Source organism: Salvelinus fontinalis, chromosome 25, assembly GCF_029448725.1.
Source record: "Salvelinus fontinalis isolate EN_2023a chromosome 25, ASM2944872v1, whole genome shotgun sequence".
Lineage (NCBI taxonomy): Eukaryota > Metazoa > Chordata > Actinopteri > Salmoniformes > Salmonidae > Salvelinus > Salvelinus fontinalis.
Window position 1 is genome coordinate 12,359,947 of NC_074689.1, and position 18,486 is coordinate 12,378,432.

General features: G+C 41.7%; 1 protein-coding gene across 1 annotated transcript in view; it reads right to left on the reverse strand.

Moving 5' to 3' along the window:
• LOC129822848 (integrin beta-1-like) overlaps positions 1-10,128 on the reverse strand; it is a 45,776-nt gene extending 35,648 nt beyond the window's left edge. Inside the window, exon 1 of the mRNA XM_055881302.1 lies at positions 9,902-10,128. The gene's annotated coding sequence lies outside the window, so the exon portion shown is untranslated. The remainder of the gene's footprint in view (positions 1-9,901) is intronic.
• Positions 10,129-18,486: the final 8,358 nt, after the last annotated feature.

Genomic DNA, 18,486 nt, shown 5'->3' on the forward strand with positions numbered 1-18,486 from the left:
GTCAAGGTAACATAATGGTTGTAACATGCAGTCATTGTACTACTTGTTTTCTACACAAATCGCCTCGTTCAGTACAAACAATGTGTTTGAGTAACAGCCGATTCATCACTTCCGCCACAGAGGGACAGGAGAACACATATGGTCTGTGTCAGACAGACAGACACACATCCCCCAGAACGGCAGGGTGGGGTCTCCAGTCAATCAGATGAGAAGCCAGCTCTTCAACAGCTGTTATCTGGGGTTGGAGGTCACATCCATTCAGCTGGTAACTCCCCAACATAGCGTATCCGACCTACCGTCTCCTACCTCCTAACACACACTCTCCTCTTCTCCCTCAATTAGCCCTACCCCCCCTTCTCCTCATCGCTCCTTCCACTCTCCCTCCATCCCTCCCACAGCTCTATCCCCTTAATTAAACTCTAGCAACACTGAGAAGTCAGCTCGACTCGGGCGCCCGTATTTACAAGGTTATTGAAAACGGACACACATTATATCTTCCCTGAGAATAAATGGATGACTTCTTCTGGGGGACGACTTCTGCTGTGTACATCTCTATTCTCCCTGGATATTGACATTATAAAGGGCTATTGATGTCTGCAAGCCAGACGCTACAGTGTTTGTGAGCAGACGGGATTGGTGAGCGATCAAATAAAGTGACATTGACTTTATCAGGTGGAAGAGCGAGAGAGAGAGCGAGAGAGCGAGAGAGCGAGAGAGCGAGAGAGCGAGAGAGCGAGAGAGCGAGAGAGCGAGAGAGCGAGAGAGCGAGAGAGCGAGAGAGCGAGAGAGCGAGAGAGAGAGAGAGAGAGAGAGAGAGAGAGACTGTATTGTTCTTTGGGACCTAGCCCTGATGTTATCTTTAGGTCATGACCCCAACACACCTCATCAACACGATTACTCCCCCCACCCACCCACACACACACAAACCACACATCTATTCAGTACACACAAACCTCTCTTTCAAGGATCAACACCACCAAACATTAAAGTGATGATGACCATAAACAGAAAGGGAAAGGGGGGATACCTAGTCAGTTGTATAACTGAATGACTTAAACTGAAATGTGTCTTCAGCATTTAACCCAACCACTCTGAATCAGAGAGGTGTAGCTGCATGTCTTTAGTCCATAGCATCCTTATTGTCAATTTGACACAGACATACTTGTATAAGATTCCAAGGAGCTGATTTCTTCATCCCTCAACCGTGATCAATTATAGTGTTTATAATCTATTATAGACCTGTGGCCCTAGAGTTGAGCCCACTGTAGGGTCTCAAGCAAGGTAACCTAGGCAACACATCTACAAAAACATCCAACATCAACATTACAGGAAACATGACAATTACATGTTTGTTGTTGAATAGGAAAAATAACGCAAAATCGTCAAATAAAATGAAGTTCGGAACACTATTTAAAAACAATATCTTGTCCCAAACAATATTTATCTGTACTAGCGATTATGAACATTCAACCTTTCCATCAATGCTCAAAAAGAAGATAGATTGAGATCCATCTGGAACAAATATTCCCTCTCCTTTCCGCTCAAAATATTTATTCTGGTCCAAGTTCGAAGACTGCCAAGATCCTACTGTCTCTGTCTGTGAAAGTCTAGAAATCTGGATAAGGGACGGTTTGACATTTACTGGGGTGGGGTTGTCCAAAATACTGGAGGGTTGTCTTCTACACCTGCATTGCTTGCTGTTTGGGGTTTTAGGCTGGGTTTCTGTATAGCACTTTGTGACATCGGCTGATGTAAAAAGGGCTTTACAAATACATTTAATTTGTCAAACTCTTTTTTAAATTTGAGGAGGGTTGTGTGTTTTTTTATTTTATTGGGCACAGTGTGTTTTTTCCCTGGTTTACATTTGCTCTTTTGCAGGTTTTGCATAATTTCTTCCATCCTAACCAAATTTCCTCATCTGCTTGAATGTGTCTCCCACTATATCAAGGTCCCTTATGCACTACGCTTTTACGCATGCTAACTTTTACTATACCACAATCTACCAATCTAACTCTCTATCCTGCCCTCTATCCACCAGTCATAGTGACAATACATTTATATTTACATTTATATGTATTGTCATTTAGCAGACACTCTTACTCAGAGCGACGTAGGCGAGCAATTAGGGTTAGGTGCCTTGCTCAAGGCCACAGACAGATTTGTTCACCTTGTTGGCTACTGGCACAACACTCTAACCACTAGGCTACCTGCCATCCTACCACAATAGTGGTGGGTGGATGTTATCTAATTTAGTAATTAATGTTCATAAATTGCAATGATCTTTTTAGGTCTGAAACCCAGAGGTTGTAAAGTTCTGGTTTAAATGAAACAGACTGAATTCCCATCTCACAATTAGTCAGATACAAATGTATTTGCGAGAGCTCTCCCGTGCATATACAAAAACGTTCCTTTTATACTTTTCTCTTAACCTACACACATACATACATACACACTAATATATGGGATTTCCCCCTGAAGTCTCACCACAGTTTATTACCACTCAGCTGACAGTTCCAGTCCCCCCCAGATACGGAAACCTCCCTGTCCTATCTTATCTCCCCAGAGTTATAGCTGGGTCGGTTCAAACATCGGTTAACGAGTCTCTTTGCTTTCTTTCGGCACACACATACACTCCTTTCTTCACCAATGGTTATCATTTTTAATTACTCCTGGTCCATGCTACATAACCTCTAATCCTAATGGTTAAGTTTCCGGGTATAATTATTTAATCATTTATCTTAAACCTTGATAAAATATTTTAACAGTGGATCATTTGTCCAGATCCGCAATAGGCTAACTAACAATGATACCACATATAAAAGCATTCAAAGCTGCATACATTTTCTATATGAATCCACAATAACAAATAGAAATAGCTGATAGGCCGCAGAGAGGCCAGGTGCATCATTGTGCATGAAAGAACAGTGAAGATATGAGACAAGCGGCTCAAAAAGCCCCCACTATTGCTCTCGTTTAGGGACAATAGAATAATCCTACCTAGACTAGCCTACAACACCACAATGCAAGGCATAATTGCATTATTGTTTTCAAGTGAGTATCATTCCAGTTGGATCAGTAGTGTGTCTACTCTCGACAGTTGATTCTAGAAAGGCAGAGTAGCAGGCCTGTCTGGCTGTATTTTTACTTCAGATACTGAGATGCGCTGTCTGTTGTGGATCATCATTCTCCCAAGTCATCCTGTAATAATGTGGCCATATATGCTCCCAGCAGGCCCGGTTATTGAGGAAAACTTAACACGCGCTCTGAGTCCTCTCCAATCCGAGAGGCTTGCGCACCTTTAATATCGCCTAAATATTTGTCATTTAACTTTTAAAATGTAGTACCTTCTATATGTGTATAATCACAACCAGTCAATGTTTTAATCAGATTAAGGTACTTCAGAAATCTCCTGTAGGCATGCGCACATTTGTCCAAAATATCATTCCAGCATCCTCAAAATGGCTTGACATTAACCAGGTTTTCATCCAACCTTTTTATGAGAGTAAAGTACAAATCTGACAAATCCCCCCCCCCCCCCCCCCCCCCCCGACCAAAATGTAGACAAAACTAAATACGCTGAACAAGGTGGGGTCTTTTTGAGTCTGTAAAATTATTTATGCGAGAAATAGTGGTGGAAGCGCTTTTATGCGCAAATATTGATATAATAACCACCATATCGAAGTAAACATGGAGTCACACGATGATATGTTGTGTTATGATGAACTTCCCAGGGTGGTGAAAGTGCATGGTGATGACGTTCCTTTCAATAAATATCGAGGGTCTTATTTTGGTGACATGATGATCGATGCTTGGCTGCCATTTGACAAGTAAAAATAATCTCGCACTTTTGTCCATAATAATCTCATGTAGGCATTTACCCTTACTGTATCTGTGAGCTGTTGGCTAGAGGGCACGTGCCAATACCAGAGCGGGCACATTCGCTATACCGACGCAACATTTTTAATGACAAAACAATTAGTAGCCCTAGACTTGAAAATGCGATGGAAACCCATTGAACTTACTTAAAACATATATGTGTACTATGTATTTATGCACAGACTTAAGATGGAAAAACAACTCCGATGGGAAAATGTGCATATTGTTTTTTTATATATATTTTTGCATATTTTTGGAATATTCGCATGAAAATCTGTCGCCAATAGTTATAGACACCCTAAAGACTCTGGCAAGTGTGCTAGTCCAGTGTCACTTTGATTATGCCTGCACTTCATGGTTCACCAGCAGACCCAAACGTCTAAAGAATAAGCTACAGACCAGCCAAAACAAGCTTGTAAGAATTGTACGTAAACTTTCCCCTCATACTAATCTGGAGATTGAGCGTTTTAAGCAGCTAGGCTGGCTATCTGTGGGAAAAAAAGGATAGCATTAATTCAACTTGGTTTGGTCCACAGAATTATCATGGACTCAGCCCCTAGGTACATATCCAACTATTTTTAATTTGTTAAAGATGTCCACCAGCATAACACCAGAGCCAGAGCCTCTAATATTCTCTGTTTTAAATATAAGAATCTATCTGGTAAGAACACATTTTTATATCCCGGCGCTGTTGAGTGGAACAAACTACCACATCAACTCAAAGCCAAACATAACCACTTTTAAAAAGAATCTCAAAAGCTGGCTAATGTGTGAACAGAATAACCTTTTTTTGTCTGTATCTCCATAATGTGTCTGTATCTGTATTATTGTTTTGTGTATTTATGTAAAGAAAAAAAAGAAAAATAGGGACCACAATGGAAATAAGTCCCCGGCTTTATAGTGCAATCCCGGTCACTTTAAAAAATCTTTGTGCTGTGTGAATATGTATTTGTTTTTACTGACTGAAAAAAACTATACAGACAATGCCTTCATCAAACAACACTGTTTCACGACGCATCAGTGACATGGCAGGAGATGTTTTGAAACAATTACTGCTTTGCATATAAGCCAGTGAATTCTATGCATTACAGCTGGATGAGTCAACAGATGTGGCACCCCTGGCACAGCTCCTAGTACATGTCTGTTACGTTTATGGGGGGGTCAATTAAGGAAGACATTCTCTTGTGCAAACCACTGGAAACAAGGACAACAGGAGAGGATATTTTTAAAGTACTGGTCAGCTTTGTGACATCAAATGGACTTTGGTGGTCAAGATGTGTTGGTATCTGTACTGATGGCGCAAAAGCCATGAAGGAAGACATAGTGGAGTGGTAATGCGCATGCAAGCAGTTGCTCCCGACGCCACTTGGGTACACTGCAGCATCCACGAGAGGCTCTTGCTGCCAACAGCTTGAAAGACGTTTTGGACACTACAGTGAAAATGGTTAACTTTGTTAAAGCAAGGCCCCTGAACTCTTGTGTATTTTCTGCACTATGCAATGATATGGGCAGCGACCATGTAACGCTTTTACAACATACAGAAATGCGCTGGTTATCAAGGGGCAAAGTATTGACACGTTTTTTAAATTGAGAGACGAGCTTAAAGTTTTTCACTTGTCTGACCGCTTGCATGATGACGAGTTTCTCACACGACTGGCCTATCTGGGTGATGTTTTTTCTCGCCTGAATCTGAATCTAGGATTACAGGGACGCTCTGCAACTATATTTAATGTGCGGGACAAAATTGAGGCTATGATTAAGAAGTTGGAGCTCTTCTATGTCTGCATTAACAAGGACAACACACGGGTTTGATTTTTTGTGTGCAAATGAACTCAAGCTTACGGACAATGTCAAATGTGATATAGCGAAGCAATTACACAGGTACTTTCCTAAAACGGATGACACAAACAACTGGATTCGTTATGCCTTTCATGCCCTGCCTCCAGTCCACTTACTGATATCTGAACATGAGAGCCTCATCGAAGATGCAACAAGCGGTTCTGAGAAAATAGAATTTAATCAGAAGCCACTGCCAGATTTCTGGATTGGGCTGCGCTCAGAGTATCATGCCTTGGCAAATTGTGCTGTTAAGACACTGATGCCCTTTGCAACCACTTACCTATGTGAGAGAGGATTCTCGGCCCTCGCTAGCATGAAAACTAAATACAGGTACAGACTGTGTGTGGAAAATTATTTATGACTGAGACTCGCCAATACAACCCAACATTGCAGAGTTATGTGCATCCTTTCAAACACACCCTTCTCATTAACCTGTGGTGAGTTATTCACAATTTTCGAAGAACAAATAAGGTTTTATATGTAAGATGATTAAATAAAGAGCAAAATTATTGATTATTATATTATTATTTGTGCCCTGGTCCTATAAGAGCTCTTTGTCACTTTCCACGAGCCGGGTTGTGACAAAAACTCACACTCATTCTTATGTTTAATAAATGTATTGTATAGTGTTTGTGTGTGGCAGGCTTACAATGATGGCAAAAAAACAACATTTGAGAGTACGCTGACCCTGGTGCTGGAGGGGGTACGCAGCTGGAGGTTGAATGTTTGAAGGGGTATGGGACTATAAAAAGTTTGGGAACCACTGGTGTAGAGAATCATTGTACCATCTAAACCGCTGTGAAATATATATTTCCCATAACCAAAAATATTGTGTTTTCAGCTACTACTGTGAGTAAGTGACATGGAGAAGGGAGGGAGAGACAGCAAACAACCAAGCCGACTCGCACTATAGTAGAATAATAGCTGCCATAGTTAGTGTCAGAGCTGCTAGGAGTACTGGGTGGAGGAGTCAAGAGCAGAGAGCAGGGTTTCAAGAAAGTGGATTTATTTTCCAACGATCCTGCCCGAAACACACGGGCGCATGAAAAAGACGAGTCTAAAAAACACCGGACTAAACTGTCCCGAGAAAATAATAAAATCCACATCACAATCCAACACCAAATAACAGATAAACAAGCCCGCACAAAAGCCAGCGGGCTACCTGCCCTTAAATAGCCTACCCACCAAACTAAACTCAAAACAGGTGCACCCAATCAGCCCAAACTAACAGAAACAAAAAGAAAAGAATCGATGGCAGCTAGTAGGCCGGTGACGACGACCGCCGAGCGCCGCCCGAACAGGAAGAGGCACCATCCTCGGCGGGATTCGTGACAGTTACGTTATTATCATCCAATATGATTACGTAGTACCTGTCTTGACTGCATCAAACTGAGAGGAGCCAGTTAAGCTACCTAGGCTAATTGAGGCCTCATGTGCTTTCTCGTGCTACACATTTACAAACAACAACTCCATTCAGAATATTAAGTAGAAGCCTACCTGTTCGCTCTTGTTCGTTGTAACCTATCCTCCTCCTTTAACTTTTAATTCAATCATTTTAATTTCATCTTCCATTGATTAGATACCTCCTATCTTTTGCCACACACGGCTGTAGCCTACTTCCACTTTGATGACTTATGATTGGCCAACAACAAGCTACAGTTGAAGTCGGAAGTTTACATACACTTAGGTTGGAGTCATTAAAACTTGTTTTTGAACCACTCCACAAATTTCTTGTTAACAAACTATAGTTTTGGCAAGTCGGTTAGAACATCTACTTTGTGCATGACACAAGTCATTTTTCCAACAATTGTTTACAGACAGATTATTTCACTGTATCACAATTCCAGTGGGTCAGAAGTTTACATACACAAATTGACTGTGCCTTTAAAAAGCTTGAAAAATTCCAGAAAACTATGTCATGGCTTTAGAAGCTTCTGATAGGCTAATTGACATCATTTGAGTCAATTGGAGGTGTACTTGTGGATGTATTTCAATACCTACCTTCAAACTCAGTGCCTCTTTGCTTGACATCATGGGAAAATCAAAAGAAATCGGCCAAGACTTCAGAAAAAAAGAAAAGAGATTGTAGACCTCCACAAGTCTGGTTCATCCTTGGGAGCAATTTCCAAACGCCTGAAGGTACCACGTTCATCTGTACAAACAATAGTACGCAAGTATAAGCACCATGGGACCCACGCAGCCGTCATACCACTCAGGAAGGAGACGCGTTCTGTCTCCTAGAGATGAGCGTACTTTGGTGCGAAAAGTGCAAATCAATCCCAGAACAACAGTAAAGGACCTTGTGAAGATGCTGGAGGAAACAGGTACAGAAGTATCTATATCCACAGTAAAACGAGTCCTATATTGACATAACCTGAAAGGCCACTCAACAAGTAAAAAGCCACTGCTCCAAAACTGCCATAAAAAAGCCAGACTATGGTTTGCAACTGCACATGGGGACAAAGATTGTACTTTTTGGAGAAATGTCCTCTGGTCTGATGAAACAAAAATAGAACTGTTTGGCCATAATGACCATCGTTATGTTTGGAGGAAAAAAGGGGAGGCTTGCAAGCGGAAGAACACCATCCCAACCGTGAAGCACGGGGGTGGTAGCAACATGTTGTGGGGGTGCTGTGCTGCAGGAAGGACTGGTGCACTTCACAAACTAGATGGCATCATGAGGAGGAAAATGATGTGGATATATTGAAGCAACATCAAGACATCAATCAGGAAGTTAAAGCTTGGTTGCAAATTAGTCTTCCAAATGGACAATGACCCCAAGCATACTTCCAAAGTTGTGGCAAAATCGCTTAAGGACAACAAAGTTAAGGTATTGGAGTGGCCATCACAAAGCCCTAACCTCAATCTTATAGAGAATTTATGGGCCAAAATGGAAAAGCTTGTGCAAGCAAGGAAGCCTACAAACATGACTCAGTTACACCAGCTCTGTCAGGAGGCATGGGCCAAAATTCACCCAACTTATTGTGGGAGGCTTGTGGAAGGCTAGCCGAAATCTTTAACACAACTTAAACAATTTAAAGGCAATGGTACCAAATATTAATTGAGTGTATGTAAACTTCTGACCCACTGGGAATGTGATGAAAGAAATAAAAGCTGAAATAAATAATTCTCTCTACTATTATTCTGACATTTCACATTCTTAAAATAAAGTGGTGATCCTAACTGACCTAAAACAGGGAATTTTTACTCAGATTAAATGTCAGGAATTATGAAAAACTGAGTGTAAATGTATTTAGCTAAGGTGTATGTAAACTTCCGACTTCGACTGTACATGCGCCACTTTCCTGAAAAGCAAGAGCAGTAGCATAAATGATACAATTTCTCTCTCTCTCTCTCTTAGCAATGGGCCTTCTGAGTCTTTTAGGTGATCCGAAAAACACTTGGCTTTGTTCGCGTAGAAGACCTGGTTCATTTGGATCCCAAACAGCTCTTTGTTCAAAATTCTTAAAAATCTACATAGAACCATGAATAAAATGTAAATCTCCAATGTACATTTTTACCTGGCCAAATGATTAGATGGCATGCAAATTACTTTTACGCACTGTAAATATCACTGTGGTCCAGATTGACAAGCTCTCCCCGCTGTGTATTGTTTCTGCAGTGAGGATTCACCCTCTTTAGGAAATTATTTTGTAATTTATCTGCAGAAAAAACTTTTGAGCCTAAAAAGCAGTAGTAGGAGTATGCAAAAAACTTTTGAGCCTAAAAAGCAGTAGTAGCAAATTTGGGAGCCAAAGGAAATGCGGTGAAGACGTTCACCAAAAAGATACTTTCAAAAAGAGCCATCGATCACTACTCCCTCTCTACTGCGGCAGTCAAGTTCCAATGTGTATGGGTCCTTTCGGACAAGTCAGTTAAAATGATATATACCCAAGACCCATGACAATCATATCAGATCCGATCCAGACCTGTGACAATATTTCTAATTCTGGACCCGGACCCGCTCATGTCCCGGGTATCCGGGTACAGGTGGATCCATGAAGACCTCTTGACAGGGGTGTTTTTTTTTGACACCACCACCCCCCCCCAGTAAATGTCGAACTGTCCTTAAAATATCCATCATAAAAGTCCTTCAATCATGTGGAAAATTCATAGACTTATTGGAGAGTAATCAAGAACGGATGAAAAACAGGATTCATACAATTATCAAAATATAAAAATGTACCTTATCGGCGTGACTTATTTCCGAGGCAACATACGTAAATGTATGCTCTTAAAAATCCCCGTTGTGATCCGCTAAACACCGTAGACACAGCAGCAATTGCTTTGTTGGTAACAGCTTTCTCCTCCGCGAAAAGTCACGGTCAAATCACTCCCCCGCGGGTCACTCCTTATTCAGTTACTTCATAGAGAAAGGGAAAAATGTAAAGTTTACTATTTAGTTATAAAAAAGTGTTGGCGTATGTAATATATATATATATATAATATAATATATATATATATATTTAGCATATTCGCCTGGCCGCGTGAATTTATTTTATTTTCAAAATTAGTCCGCAGTACTCTCCGCTGAAGATAAGCTCCGCCCCCACAGGAAATTCCATATGACGTCATGAGTTTACGATACGCCCATATGATATTACAGTGAACATTATGACATGTACGAGAATAATGAACATTCTACCAAAGCTAACACTGGAATAGCCTCTTCTTATCAGATACATTTGTCATGTATGGATGGGTTTGTGATGTGTTTCCTTTTAGGGTCATGTTCAGTCTATATCCCTTATTGGTTACCCTCTTTTTAATGGACATTGTATGCTTTTTAAAATGACTTTGCAAGAGGTTCTTGGGAGAATTGCTGACATCTAGTACGACTATAATACATATTGCGAGTGGACTGACTGAGGGGTTGACGACAGTTTCCATGTGGATGTTAGAGTCTGGTTAGGGTGTACCCACACAGGCTCCATTGAAGCTGCACAGGTCTGAATGGGACACAAAGACACTGTTTGTGCTTTACAGAAAACCTCATTGCATAAAGAATCAAAGGGCGATTCATTCTTTCTTATATTTGGACTACTCACTCTCACACAACAACTTAATAGGCTACCTGTAATTTTACTGCTGTTCTGCATGGTTTTGGGTTTGAACCCAGTCCAGCCTCTTTTCACTGTTCAATCACCACTTTCATTTGTTTATGTTAGAAAAAATTACTTTGACTGGTCACCTTGCTCCCTTACCAAATGTGTTTTGGTTGGATTTGACCAAAATAAAATGCAAGCAAGAAAGTTATTTTGTATTCAACTATATTTCTTGTATTTAATACATTTTTCTTTATTAACAAAATATTTATTCTTCAGGATGGAAGACATTGGTAAACTTTCCAGTCAAACAACCACGGGCGGATTTACCATTAGGCAAATGTGCCTCCCTCAGGCCTCACATCATCAAGGAGCCTCCTGAGCTGGGAAAAAAAATATATACAGTATATGTATATATTCTCTGCTTGAGAAAACATTTTTACAATATGGCCAAAGTCAATATATTTTGGGGCTGTGGTAACTAGTGACAACCGGCTTGTCAGACAGGGTGACATTCCCGAAAATTGGTCTTCTCTACTCTATGGAAAGGTGAAACTCTCATGAACACGATGGTGTTCTCTGTTTGAGGGACCACAATAGAAATAAGTCCCTGACTTTATTGCTCAATCTTGGTCACTTTTAAAAAGATTTGTACTGTGTGTATATTTGTACTGTGTGTACATATACCGGGTTACCTCTAGTCTGAAGGTATCCGGTACAGGCCATTCCCACGTAAAAGGTATGCAGGTAATTCCACAGAATTTTTTATTTTATTTCCCAGATTTTTCTTATATCTCTCAGATATAAGACAGAAACTTCAAAACATGGTTCCTTTTGATTTCATTTCAGACAAATTTCTGTTTTTCCATGTATTAATCTGTTATTCAATGCATTTCTATGGGCTAATATCAGTAAGGCCAAAATCAATGTTTTATCAAATAGTTTTTTATATATATATATTTATTTATATACCTACAGGAGTTCAAAATCAAATAGCTAAATGATTTTTCAAATGACCATCTTAAAACAATTCCATATGTTAGCTTAGTAGAAACCCAGCCTCGGGCCCTTAGCCTCTAAGAGGATGCGATACGCATTTCTCTGGTAAAAAGACACTTGCTGCTGATAATACTGCAATCGTCGTTAAGGTAAGAGACATGTATGTGTCACCCATGTATTGGATGCTGTCTGGCCAAAAAGAGTATGGCATATCACTAACTGTCTGGATAAGAGCATCTATTAAATGACTAAAATGTAAATATACATGGGTTACATATAGTCCTAGTAAGGCAGAAAGACGCTGTTTCGCTCGCTCGGATGCTTTCTCCAGTAAGACAGTTTCAGCCACTTGTGAATTGAAGGAAAGTTGACGGGTGCACAGTGCACTGTTGGGATGCTGGAATTATTTGGATGAACGTGCAAAGGTAACCTACTTTTTGAAGGGATTTGTTTGACAGTCAGCTGAAAACATCATGACTGGTTGTGTTCGCTATAAAACCCATATATTGTTTGGGAACCCATATATTGTATGAGTACCAATGGGAGGGGTGGGGTGGGCGTCAGACTGGCCTCTGACTGGAGCCTCCAAATCACTAAGTACGCCCCTGCAAACAACCAAAACATCAGTCCTGGTAGCTTGACTTTTCCTGTTTAAAACCTCTTAAGGATCGGACCCTTTTTTTCAATGTTCACCGAAAATGACATACCCTAATCTAACTGCCTGTTGCAAAAACACTTTTTTTTTTTTATTTTTTTTTTTGTACCTTTGAAATGCAAGAGAAATGCCATAATGTATTATTCCAGCCCAGGCGCAATTGAGATTTTGGCAACTAGATGGAAGCAGTGTAGGTGCAACGTTTTAGACTGATCCCATAGTGGTTAATCCCTGGGATCTATTTCCAGAGGAATGTTGTTCTTCTTCTTTATTTTCATTCAGCACTCTCATCAGGGTCATTACAGTTCCTTAATCACTGGCATATTGTATTCCCCTGGCCCAATCATGCAACTACTCTACAGTACATATTGTCCACTCCCAATTCCAGATGTTGACCTTATCCTTCCTGGCTCTTGAATAACTATGATAATAATTCACAACTGTGGAAATGTTGTACTGTACAGAATTTTAGTCACATTAGAGAATCATTTATACAACTCTTTATAAAACCTTATTCAACTACAAGGGGATGGATATTATCGTGTATGTTTTGTAATCAAGTGTTGGTCATCAGATTTTCTTCCATCAAGAACATTATTGGGTCTTGATTGTATTTATATATCTAAACAGTAGGCCTTGTGGAACTTTCTTCCAAACAAAATACAGGATAAATAGATAGAAAATGAACCCCAGGCAGTATCTGTTATCAGCTAAAGCCAAGCAAGCACACCCATAAGAACTGCCAGGTGTTTAGTACCTGTGGCCAAGTTCGCAGGCCAAGGATTGAGCTGGGAAACAATCTATGCCTGAAGCTATATGATATGCAGACATGAAGATTCTGGCTCTCATTTCCTTCTTATGAACTCAACAAAAAAAGAAACATCCTCTCACTGTCAACTGCGTTTATTTTCAGCAAACTTAACATGTGTAAATATTTGTATGATTAGAACAAGATTCAACAACTGAGACATAAACTGAACAAGTTCCACAGACATGAGACTAATAGAAATGGAATAATGTGCCCCTGAACAAGGGGGGGGGGGGGGGGGGGGGGGGGAAGTAACAGTCAGTATCTGGTGTGGCCACCAGCTGCATTAAGTACTGCAGTGCATCTCCTCCTCATGGACTGCACCAGATTTGCCAGTTCTTGCTGTGAGATGCTACCCCACTCTTCCACAAAGGCACCTGCAAGTTCCCCGACATTTCTGGGGGGAATGGCCCTAGCCCTCACGCTCTGATCCAACAGGTCCCAGATGTGCTCAATGGGACTAAGATCCGGGCTCTTTGCTAGCCATGGCAGAACATTGACATTCCTGTCTTGCAGGAAATCACGCACAGAACGAGCAGTATGGTTGGTGGCATTGTCATGCTGGTCATGTCAGGATGAGCCTGCAGGAAGGGTACCACATGAGGGAGGAGGATGTCTTCCTTGTAATGCACAGAGTTGAGATTGCCTGCAATGACAATAAGCTCAGTCCGATGATGCTGTGACACACTGCCCCAGACCATGACGGATCCTCCACCTCCAAATCGATCCCGTCCCAGAGTACAGGCCTCGCTGTAATGCTCATTCCTTTGACGATAAACACAAATCCGACCATCACCCCTTATGAGACAAAACCGCGACTCGTCAGTGAAGAGCACTTTTTGCCGGTGATGTCTAGTGAGGACCTGCCATTCAACAGGCCTACAAGCCCTCAGTCCAGCCTCTTTCAGCCTATTGAGGACAGTCTGAGCACTGATGGAGGGATTGTGCGTTCGTGGTGTAACTCGGTCAGTTGCTGTTGCCATACTGTACCTGTCCCGCAGGTGTGATGTTCCGATGTACCGATCCTGTGCAGGTGTTGTTACACGTGGTCTGCCACTGCGAGGACGATCAGCTGTCCGTCCTGTCTCCCTGTAGCGCTGTCCTAGGCGTCTCACAGTACGGACATTGCAATTTATTGCCCTGGCCACATCTGCAGTTCTCATGCCTCCTTGCAGCATGCCTAAGGCACGTTCACACAGATGAGCAGGGACTCTGGGAATCTTTCTTTTGGTGTTTTTCAGAGTCAGTAGAAAGGCCTCTTTAGTGTTCTTTGTTTTCATAACTGTGACCTTAATTTTCTACTGTCTGTAAGCTGTTAGTGTCTTAACGACCGTTCCACAGGTGCATGTTCATTAATTGTTTATGGTTCATTGAACAAGCATGGGAAACAGTGTTTAAACCCTTTACAATGAAGATCTGTGAAGTTATTTGGATTTTTACAAATTATCTTTTAAAGACAGGGTCCTGAAAAAGGGACATTTCTTTTTTTTGTGAATTTAGTTTGAGTCTTATCTATATCCATTTTATCATATCTAATTTATCACCAGTGCAAATTCACACCTACAGTATATGCACAGATTATTATGAGCTGCAATTCAGCATTGTGTAATAGTGAATGAGTCAAAGGCAAAAATGTTATGATATAGTTGTTTAACATTTTCCCTCTAAGCTTACATGTTTCTACTCCCTTGAGTCTCCTTGTGGCCCTTTCAGTCATTGCACAGGTGAACAGCAACATATGCCAAGTTATTGTTGCTTTTTGAAAAGTCCTGATTTAGTTGGTCTATTCTTTAATCCTACTTTTTGTATCGTAAAAACACAAATTAATACCTGCCATCTTGTCTGGATTTTGAAGCCAAACTACTACAGAGGCAATTGACAATGACCCAGGTCACAATCACATGGAAACCATGAGAAACATATACAGAAAGACATTCAGTAGACTCAAGCCCCCACAGTGACGTACGTGTTGCTTTTGGCAGTGTGGATCAGTCTTAAGGGTCTAATCAGAGTAACAAAGGTGTGTAAGCACAGCAGTCTTCTAGAATATTGGACCCTTGGCGTTCATACTTTTCGAATTGTCAGTGCAGCTCATTTAATTTCTCCAACTGTCAACACATTCAAATGAATAGATGTGTACCGGTAGATTTGTTGGTTGGTAGGCTAATTGGGGGGAGGTGGGTGTTCGGGCTGTGCGTCCCCCAAAGATGGTGGTCTAAGAGCTGGTACCTATGTCACAATGGGACGCTGGACTATCGTGTCTCTCGGGGGGGTGGTATTTCTGTCTGTAATGAGGAGTATTTCTGTCTGTATTAAAGCCCTTTTGTGGGAAAAAACGAATTCTGATTGGCTGGGTCTGGCTCCCTAGTGGGTGGGCCTATGCCCTCCTAGGCCCACCGATGGCTGCGCTCATGCCCAGACATGGGAAATCCATAGATTAGGGCATAATTTATTCATTTAAATTGACTGATTTCTAGGGGGGGGATAACTCAGCAAAATCTTTGAAATTGTTGCATGCTGCGCTTATATTTTTGTTCAGAATAATACCGGTGTCACGGCTGTAACAAGGATCGGACCAATACGCAGCGTGGTAGGTATCCATGTTTTAATATAGAACACTGAACAATGAACACCAATACAAAAACAATAAACGTGAACAAACCGTAACAGTCCCATGTGGCACAAACACTGACACAGGAAACAATCACCCACAAAATACCCAAAGAACATGGCTGCCTAAATATGGTTCCCAATCAGAGACAACGATGAACACCTGCCTCTAATTGAGAACCAATCTAGGCAACCATAGACTTACATAAACACCTACAATGAACACAACCCCATAACTCTACAAAACCCCCCTAGACAGTACAAACACCCTAGACGAGACAAAAACACACAAACCACCCTCGTCACACCCTGACCTAACCAAAATAATAAAGAGAACAAAGATAACTAAGGCCAGGGCGTGACAACAGGATCGGACCCTTCTTTACCTCCAGAACAGCCTGGATGTTTTTTGGTTGTCGCACCATTTTCAGTAAACACTAGACACTGTCATGAGTGAAAAGCCCAGGAAGGCGGCCGTTTCTGAGATACTGGATCCGGCGTGCCTGGCACCGACGATTATACCACGTTCAAAGTCGCGTAGGTCACTCCTTTTGCACATTCTAACGTTCAAACGAACAGTAACTAAATGCCTCGATGCCTGCTTTATACGGCCACGAGACTGACGACTCTGGCAGGTCCTGGTCAGCTTCCTTCGCTATTGTGCCTGCCGAACACCTGCTCTCGCCACCGTTAACAGAACTTCAGGAAAACAGTGCCTGACAGGTGGGGGCGATGGACAGTAACTGTAGCTGTAGCTACAGTAGCTGCAATAGCCCATATGTGACAAAAATCGACAAGTTCTGAGTTCCGAGATGACGTTCTACACATTGCTGTACTGTGCAGTTTGTTGCCCGCCTGTTAGGTTGCACGATTCTTGCCATTCTCCTGCGACCTCTCATCAACAAGCTGTTTTCGCCAACAGGACTGCTGCTGACTGGATGTTTTTGGTTGTCGCACCATTCTCAGTAAATCCTAGTCACTGCCACGTGTGAAAAGCTCAGGAGGGCGGCCGTTTCTGAGATACTGGATCCGGCGTGCCTGGCACCGACGATTATACCACGCTCAACGTTGTTAAGGTCACTCGTTTTGCACATTCTAACGTTCAATCGAACAGTAACTAAATGCCTCGATGCCTGCTTTATACGGCCACGAGACTCACTGTCTGTAGGCCAGCTTCCTTCGCTATTGCGCCTGCCGAACACCTGCCCTCGCCACCGTTAACAGAACTTCAGGAAAACAGTGCCTGACAGGTGGGGGCGACGGACACTGGGAGACTCTCAATACATACTCCTCGCTCATTGGATGAGAAAGCCAGAGGTCCCTCCACTCTGACCTTCTCATCCAATGGATTTTGAGGAGGCGAGAAGAGAGGATGCGAATAGTATGCAATTGAGATTCCTTTGTATACCATTGTCATAGCTAGCTAGCTACCGTGTCAACCTCCGCCTCTTCTTCTGTGGGGTTTATCGCCAGTTTGCATCCAACGATAAGGTGCATTACCGCCACCTACTGTACTGGAGCGCCCCCACCTCCCACCTGTGTAGGCGAGTCCTCGACCAATAGAAGTATAAAGAGGGGTTCCTGCAGATGCAGGAACGCCCAGAAATGCAGGCTGCAATTGCACCCTTCTCAAATATTCGTGATTCATGTTTTGGAAACATAGTTTAAGTATTTATTTTATTACGCCTTCTTTTTGCTGACTGCAAGTCAAGGCAAAAAGGTTGATCGCCGATGGAGACACGCTGAAGAATCTTTCAACAGATAATGAGCCATGTCATCGACTGTGCAGTCTAGCACAACATTGCTATAACATAATGATGTTAGCTGATATGTAAAATACCTATCCAGGCGTTGTAAGATCTGACCTGCATCAGCAATGTCTGGGCAGAGGAACACGACCAAGATAACCCTTGCCAACCTACATTGTACCCTTGCCAACCTACATTGGATTTGAGAGTTTGAATTGTCTACACGTGTCTTTGGCTTCCCGCTTGATTTTGAATGAAATTTGTTCCGGTTCATTATTTATTTGTCTGTGTTCCGGTTCAACCGAGGTACCGGGTTAACTTTGGTCCTCTTCCCCTGCTCAGACATTGCATGCATCAACCAATGGTTGGGTGCCATGTCATTGACTGTGCCATCAGCCATGTGATTCTAAAAGCTAACTTGTATCAGTATGTCTTCAGAACAAATTTCACAATGTTTTACATTGATCAACATGAAACACAATAGTGCAATGATCACTTTTAAAACATCAATGTAAAAGTTATTTGCACTTCTTCATGCATTATATGTTATCTGATGACAAGTTTAGAATCAACCAATGGCTTTCTATGATTGACAATTATGCCAATGTTGAATGTTTATCCTTTAAGCTTGGAAAAGATACCCTTAAACCCAAATTGGACCACACACCCACTCCACTGAATAGCAGGCTAGTCATTGCTTTGCAATGCTTGCAGTTAGCCACTGATTCCCTCCAAACCACTCATTGTTGAATGTGCAATTTCCAACTTGTTGTGTAATGTACGTTTTATCTCTAATTTCTCTTCATTATTTCTCTTCATATGACAAGGATTGAAAAGGTTTTGCCAGTTGATTGTCGACTTGATTCATGATGATGACTGCTAGCCTGCTAGCTAAGATTTAGAAAG